Below are 8,140 nucleotides of genomic sequence, written 5' to 3'. Positions count from 1 at the left end.
GGTGGTGGGGAGGTGCTCGGTGACGGAGGCAGGGGCGGAGAGGGCGGGCTCGGGCACGGGCAACGGCGGTCCTGGGTGGGCTCGGGCGGCGGTGAGGTGGAGGGCGCCGACGGTGACGTCGAGGGCGGCCTTGGGCGGCGGCGGTGAGGCTGAGGGTGGCCTCGGGCGGCGGCGGTGAGGATGATGGCGGCCTCGGGGGGAGACGGTGAGGTTGCGGGCGTCCATGCCGGCAGGAGACGGCGGCGAAGTGGGGCGACGGCAAATTGGGGAGACGGCAGCGAGGGCGAGGGATTTGGGGAAGAAGTGTAGTGGCCGGGGGGGAGGGGGGAACCGCTGTTTAAGTGAAACGTAACGGTAGCGCGTTTCCGAAACGTGCTATAGCTAAGTTAGCTACAGCGCGTTTCCTGAAACCCGCTACTGCTATTCCTTTCTCCTTTTTTCCATTTTTCTTTTATTTTTCTTTACATTATATTTTTTTCCTTTCTTCTTTTTCTATTTCTTTCATTTTCATTTACTTTTCTACTTGTTTTTCACTTTATTTTATTTCCGTTAGCAGCAGCGCCTTACACGTAAGCGCGCTACAGCTAAGGAGAGTAGCAGTAGCACTGGGCCAGTATACGCGCTACTTCTAGGTTGGGCTAGCCAGGTGCGCCTAGTTCAAACATAGCAGTAGCGCACTTTGCTTGTACGCGCTACTGCTAAAGTCATAGCAGTAGCGCGGTTTATTTATGCGCGCTGCTACTAAGTAGCAGTAGCGTTTGATTTTGTACAGCGCTACTGGTAACATTCTGTGTATAAGCTTTTCCCTAGTAGTGAAGGTACACATCAATAACATGTATATCAAATATGCCTTTCACTTTGCCATCCTTCTTATCCACCAAATACTTGGGGCAGTTCCGCTTCTAGTGACCAGTCCCTTTGCAGTAGAAGCACTCAGTTTCAGGCTTAGGTCCAGACTTGGGTTTCTTCTCTCCGGCAGCAACTTTCTTGCCGTTATTCTTGAAGTTCCCCTTCTTCCCTTTGCCCTTTTTCTTGAAACTAGTGGTCTTGTTGACCATCAACACTTGATGCTCCTTCTTGATTTCTACCTCCGCAGCCTTTAGCATCGCGAAGAGCTCGGGAATAGTCTTGTTCATCCCTTGCATATTATAGTTCATCACGAAGCCTTTATAGCTTGGTGGCACTGATTGAAGAACTCTATGAATGACACTATCATTAGGAAGATTAACTCCCAGCTGAGTCAAGTGGTTATGGTACTCAGACATTCTGAGTATGTGTTCACTGACAGAACTATTCTCCTCCATTTTGCAGTTGTAGAACTTGTTGGAGACTTCATATCTCTCAACTCGGGCATTTGCTTGAAATATTAACTTCAACTCTTGGAACATCTCATATGCTCCATGACGTTCAAAACGTCTTTGAAGTCCAGATTCTAAGCCGTAGAGCATGGCACACTGAACTATCAAGTAGTCATCAACACGCGTCTTCCATGCATTCACAATGTCTGCAATTGCGAGCGCGGGTGGTACACCTAACGGTGCTTCCAGGACGTAATTCTTCTGTGGAGCAATGAGGATAATCCTCAAGTTACGGACCCAGTCCGTGTAGTTGCTGCCATCATCTTTCAACTTAGCTTTCTCTAGGAACGCATTAAAATTCATAGGAACGGTAGCACGGGCCATTGATCCACAATAACATGGACATGCAAAATAACTATCAGGACTAAGTTCATGATAAATTAAAGTTCAATTAATCATATTACTTAAGAACTCCCACTTAGATAGACATCCCTCTAGTCATCTAAATGATCACGTGATCCAAATCAACCAAACCATGTCCGATCATCATGTGAGATGGAGTAGTTTTCAATGGTGAAGATCACTATGTTGATCATATCTACTATATGATTCACGTTCGACCTTTCGGTCTCAATGTTCCGAGGCCATATCTGCATATGCTAGGCTCGTCAAGTTTAACTCGAGTATTCTGCATGTGCAAAACTGGCTTGCACCCTTTGTATGTGAACGTAGAGCTTATCACACCCGATCATCACGTGGTGTCTAGGCACGATGAACTGTAGCAACGGTGCATACTCAGGGAGAACACTTATACCTTGAAATTTAGTAAGGGATCATCTTATAATGCTACCGCCATACTAAGCAAAATAAGATGCATAAAAGATGAACATCACATGCAATCAAAATATGTGACATGATATGGCCATCATCATCTTGTGCTCATGATCTCCATCGCCGAAGCATCGTCATGATCTCCATTGTCATCGGCGCGACACCTTGATCTTCATCATAGCATCATTGTCGACTCACCAACTATTGTTACTATGACTATCGCTACTGCTTAGTGATAAAGTAAAATAATTACATGGCGATTGCATTGCATACAATAAAGTGACAACCATATGGCTCCTGCTAGTTGCCGATAACTTTGTTACAAAACATGATCATCTCATACAACAATTTATATCACATCATGCCTTGACCATATCACGTCACAACAAACCCTGCAAAAACAAGTTAGACGTCATCTACTTTGTTGTTGCAAGTTTTACGTGGCTGCTACGGGCTTCTAGCATGAACCGTTATTACCTACGCATCAAAACCACAACGATTTTTCGTCAAGTGTGCTTTTAACCTTCAACAAGGACCGGCCGTAGTCAAACTCGATTCAACTAAAGTTGGAGAAACAGTCACCTGTCAGCCACCTTTGTGCAAAAGCACGTCGGTAGAACCAGTCTCATGAACGCGGTCATGTAATGTCGGTCCGTGCCGCTTCATCCAACAATACCACCGAATCAAAGTAAGACATTGGTGGTAAGTAGTATGACTATTATCGCCCACAACTCTTTGTGTTCTACTCGTGCATATAACATCTACGCATAAATCTGGCTCTGACGCCACTTTTGGGGAACACAGTAATTTCAAAATTTTCCTATCACGCAAGATCTATCTAGGTGATGCATAGCAACGAGAGGGGAGAGTGTGTCCACATACCCTCGTAGACCAAAAGCGGAAGCGTTTCAATAACGTGGTTGATGTAATCGAACTTCTTCGTGATCCAACCGATCCAAGTACCGAACGTACGACACCTCCGCGTTCAGCACACGTTCAGCTCGATGACGTCCCTCGTGCTCTTGATCCAGTTGAGGATGAGGGTGAGTTCCATCAGCACGACGGCACAGTGTGATGCTACCGGTGTAGGGCTTCGCCTAAGCTCTATGATGGTATGATCGAGGTGTGTAACTGTGGAGGGGGCACCGCACACGGTTGGGAGAGAAACTTGTGTGTTCTAGGATGCCCCCTGCCCCTGTATATAAAGGAGCAAGGGGAGGCCGTCCGGCCCTCCTAGGCGCGCCCCCAAGAGGGGAATCCTAGTAGGACTCCAAGTCCTAGTAGGTTTTCACCAAGAGGGAGAGGGGGGAGGAGAGGGAGAGGGAGAAGGAAAGGGGGGCACCGCCCCCTCCTAGTCCAATTCAGACCCAAGGGGGAGGGGGCGTGCGGCCTGCCCTGGCCGCCCCTCTCTCTCTCCACTAAGGCCCATTAGTTCCCCGGGGGTTCCGATAACCCTCTGGCACTCTGGTTTTATCCGAAACTTCTCCGGAACACTTCTGGTGTTCGAATATAGCCGTCCAATATATCAATCTTTATGTCTCGACCATTTCTAGACTCCTCATCATGTCCGTGTTCTTATCTGGGACTCCAAACAAACTTCAGTCATCAAAAACACATAACTCATAATACATATCGTCATCGAACCTTAAGCATCCAGACCCTACGGGTTCGAGAACTATGTAGACATGACCGAGACTCATCTCCGATCAATAACCAATAGCGGAACCTGGATGTTCATATTGGTTCCTACATATTCTACGAAGATCTTTATCGGTTAAACCGCATAACGACATACGTTGTTCCCTTTGTCATCGGCATGTTACTTGCCCGAGATTTGATCGTCGGTATCATCATACCTAGTTCAATCTCGTTACTGGCAAGTCTCTTTACTTGTTCCGTAATACTTCAGCCCGCAACTAACTCATTAGTTACAATGTTTGCAAGGCTTATAGTGATGAGCATTACCGAGATGGCCCAGAGATACCTCTCCGAAACACGGAGTGACAAATCCTAATCTCGATCTATGCCAACCCAACAAACACCTTCGGAGACACCTGTAGAGCACCTTTATAATCACCCTTTTACGTTGTGACGTTTGGTAGCACACAAAGTGTTCCTCCGGTATTCGGGAGTTGCATAATCTCATAGTCTGAGGAACATGTATAAGTCATGAAGAAAGTAGTAGAAATGAAACTGTAATGATCATAATGCTAAGCTAACGAATGGGTCATGTCCATCACATCATTCTCCTAATGATGTGATCCTGTTCATCAAATGACAACACATGTCTATGGTTAGGAAACATAACCATCTTTGATTAACGAGCTAGTCAAGTAGAGGCATACTAGGGACAATATGTTTTGTCTATGTATTCACACATGTACTAAGTTTCCGGTTAATACAATTCTAGCATGAATAATAAACATTTATCATGAAATAAGGAAATAAATAGTAACTTTATTATTGCCTCTAGGGCATATTTCCTTCAGAGACAACTTTCTATGACAAGCTACACTTAACTAAAAGAAACTTCCATGATCTTTGTGCTATGTTGCGTGAGGTGTGGTCTCAAAGATAGCACGTTTGTGACAGTAGAAGAAAATGTTGCTATATTATTACAAGTTGTTGGACATGGAATTAAAATGAGGATGTTGGGTGGCACGTACCAGCGTTCTTTAGAGACTATCAGTAGGCATTTCTCTACTGTGTTATCAGCCATCCTGTCTCTAACTGGGGAGTTTATCAAGCTTCCGATCCTTCTATCACCCCTCCCGATGATTACAAGTGGAAGTGGTTTCGTAATGCACTTGGAGCACTAGATGGGTGTCATATTAGGGTGTTTGTTAATGTTGCTGACAAATGGAGGTATAGGAATAGGCACCAAGATATTAGCACTAATATGCTAGGTGTGGTTGACTGGAACATGAAATTTCTCTATGTTCTACCTGGTTGGGAGGGTTCATCATCGGACTCGAGAGTGCTAAAAGATGCTATGAGAATCGATCACGAAGATGCATTTGTTGTACACAGGGTATGACTCTTTCTCTTTGCATTTCATTTCTCATATGTAATTGTTAGCTAACTTACGTACTTGTCAATAGGAAAGTACTATCTTGTTGATGTTGGCTATACCAATGGACCTGGATTTCTATCTCCATTCAGATCCACTCGGTACCACTTGAAAGAGTGGGTGGCAAGTCAACAACAACCCCAAAATGAAAGAGAGTTGTATAACTTGCGCCATGCTCATGCTAGAAATGTTGTGGAGAGAACCTTTGGCTTGTTGAAGAAAAAATGGGTCATCTTGCGTTCTTGTTCTTTCTTTGACATAGAGGACCAGGTAACACATGTCTATTTGATTGTTCATATGGGCCATCATGTGTTCCTTCTTTGACGATAAGTTAAATATTTGCAGATTCGTCTTATTAATGCGTGTTGTGTGTTACACAACTATGCAAGGGATAGGCAGCATATGAGAGATAATTTGTTGCTTCCGGAAGTCGACGCTGAGCTAGCAGTTATGAGCCTATGACTCCTAAACCTGCAGATGATGCTACTTTCATTAGAAGTGTCCAACAAACAAATGCATGGTCCAATTTTAGGCTGCAATTTGCGGATGAGATGTATGTTGAGTACCTTGTGGCGCATAGAGAACTAGAGATCGAATAGATAAGTACCGATGGAGTAGATAGCTAGCTGATGGCGCCTTTTTTGTGCTAGCTTGGTGATGGTGCCCTTTTTTGTGCGGTAGCATGCTGGCTGTGATGGTGCCTTGTGTGTTATAGGTTGTACATGCTTCATCTTTTGTTCGTACTAATATATATGTTTACCTTACTCGCGCTTGCTCTTTTGTTCTTACTTTTATAGGTTGTAGAAGCATGGCCGAAACAAAAGGAAAAAAAGTAGAGTTTACCTTACATGGACTCCTGAGATGGACACGGCATTGTTGGCCATCCTTGTTGAGCATCACAACAATGGTGACCATGCTCAAATTGGTTGGAAGCCACATGTGTATAATGCTTGCATTAAGCATGTCAAGGATACATGTGATGTTGACATTACGAAGGAAAACATAACAGGAAGAATCAAAACATTTGACAAGCAGTATGAGATCATTACCAAGATTCTTGCTCAGAGTGGCTTTGGATGGGATTGGGTAAAGAACATGGTGTCAGTTGATAGTGAAGAAGTGTGGTCTCGATATGTGGAGGTACTTAACACCAAATTTATTTTGTGGTTATTTTTGCAACTTCAATATCATCTCATTTGTGTGTTTTGTGTAGGCTAACAAGGAAGCATGTGCCTATAGGAACAAGGTAGTGCACAATTGGGAGTCTATCAATACCATATATTCAAAAGATCATGCGACCGGTGCAGGTGCTAGGATAGGAGCTGAATGTGTTCAAGAACCACAAGACACACTCGTTGTTGAAGAAGCTCCTGAGGTGCCTCAGAAGAGGCAACACACTGGGGATGCTATCTTGGGCATGACGGGAAATATGAAGATGTCTTTTGATGATGCTTTGAAGACAACCGAGCCACTTCCTATGCCTAAGGTGACTCCTCCAACAGAAATCCTTGCTGCAATAAAGAAGGTACCAGATTTGGAGGATAGTGATATGCTGAGGGCTTGGATGTACAACTGCAATTGCACCCTATAACACACAAGGCACCATCCAATTGTTGTTTGGATGTACAACTGCAAATAAACCAACAACTAATCCTTCTTCATGTTATTTTCTCCCGTCTTCTTCTTTGGGTCTGCACTCGGCACACAAAAGTCGTCTGGATACCATCCGACTGGTCGATGTCCAGTAGTTGAGTGTCCCGTATTTGGGTGTGTGTGCGTGCTAGGTGTCTGGTGCCGGCTAGGAGTCCTCCACTTTCCCATCTTCGTGCCCGCCTCGTGGATCATGTTAATCATTGCCTCCTCCTCATCCGCCGTCACGCCCGATTGAGACATTCTGGCAAACAAAGGTTGGGCACCTAAGGGCGAGGGAGACATAGTCGGCATCCGCGAACGGACAAGCGCACGTTGATTGCGACTGAGGCTCCATGAAGGTGCAGTACCTGTTGAGGTCAAGGTTGAACGACACTTGATGGCCGATAGTGAAAGTGGACACGAACCCCTGCTGCAAACTGAGCTATTGGGCGGCGGCATAGTATAGCAGATACAACTGCATCGGCGATTGAACCAACGGCACTCGCCGGGCCACACGCTTTGTCGGAGGAGGTACCAAGTGACCATCTGTTGCCAAAGTGTCCTTCCTATTTTCTGTTGGCGGCGGCGGGTGCTGCGTGCCACCAAGGGGTTCTTCGGCTCCGGCGTGACACGACAGACGATCATCTTGATCGACCCTGTCACGGCACTGGATGGCGAAACGGTGTTGGGTGACAAAAGGTATCCGGATCCGCGCTTTCTTGACATTTACGAGCGTTTTTTAACACGTACAATTAAAGTCGCTCGCATACACTCATCCCTATGAACGCACACACGCATACCCTATCTCTATGAGCACCTCCGAGAGAGTAAGCTGGCATGGCATCTTGAGATTTTACGAAGTCACTACAGGCACCTCGCGATCGACGGGAGCGTCTTCTCCCGTTGAACGAACATTGCCGGAAGCCTAAAATAAATCCAAGAATAATGCGGGCAACAATGTAAAGTATAGTCTATGATTTGAACTCTGATGAGCTAGGGATACCACTGTCCTCCTAGCTATCCAACTATAGATTGGTTGGCATATTATAAGAAGGGTTTTGATGTTGCCATAAGAGAAAGTTGTGATTCATGACAGGTAGATCAAATGGGGGGAGAGAACGTGCGTTGGCAGCTGCAGATCTTGTGCAGCGGGCAGATCCGTTGGAGATCCCACCATTATAGCTCCTCGTGTGATCGTGTCCTCCAGATCTTCCCCTCAATTCGAAAATCCGTAACGGCGAACACCACACCACAGCACACAGCACAGCACAGATCCTCCCCCTCCCCCCTCCCCTGTATTTAACTCCAC

This window comes from Triticum dicoccoides, chromosome 5B (genome assembly GCF_002162155.2).
Source record: "Triticum dicoccoides isolate Atlit2015 ecotype Zavitan chromosome 5B, WEW_v2.0, whole genome shotgun sequence".
NCBI lineage: Eukaryota > Viridiplantae > Streptophyta > Magnoliopsida > Poales > Poaceae > Triticum > Triticum dicoccoides.
The sequence above is the reverse complement of the archived record's forward strand: the minus strand, read 5'-3'. Positions refer to the sequence as shown.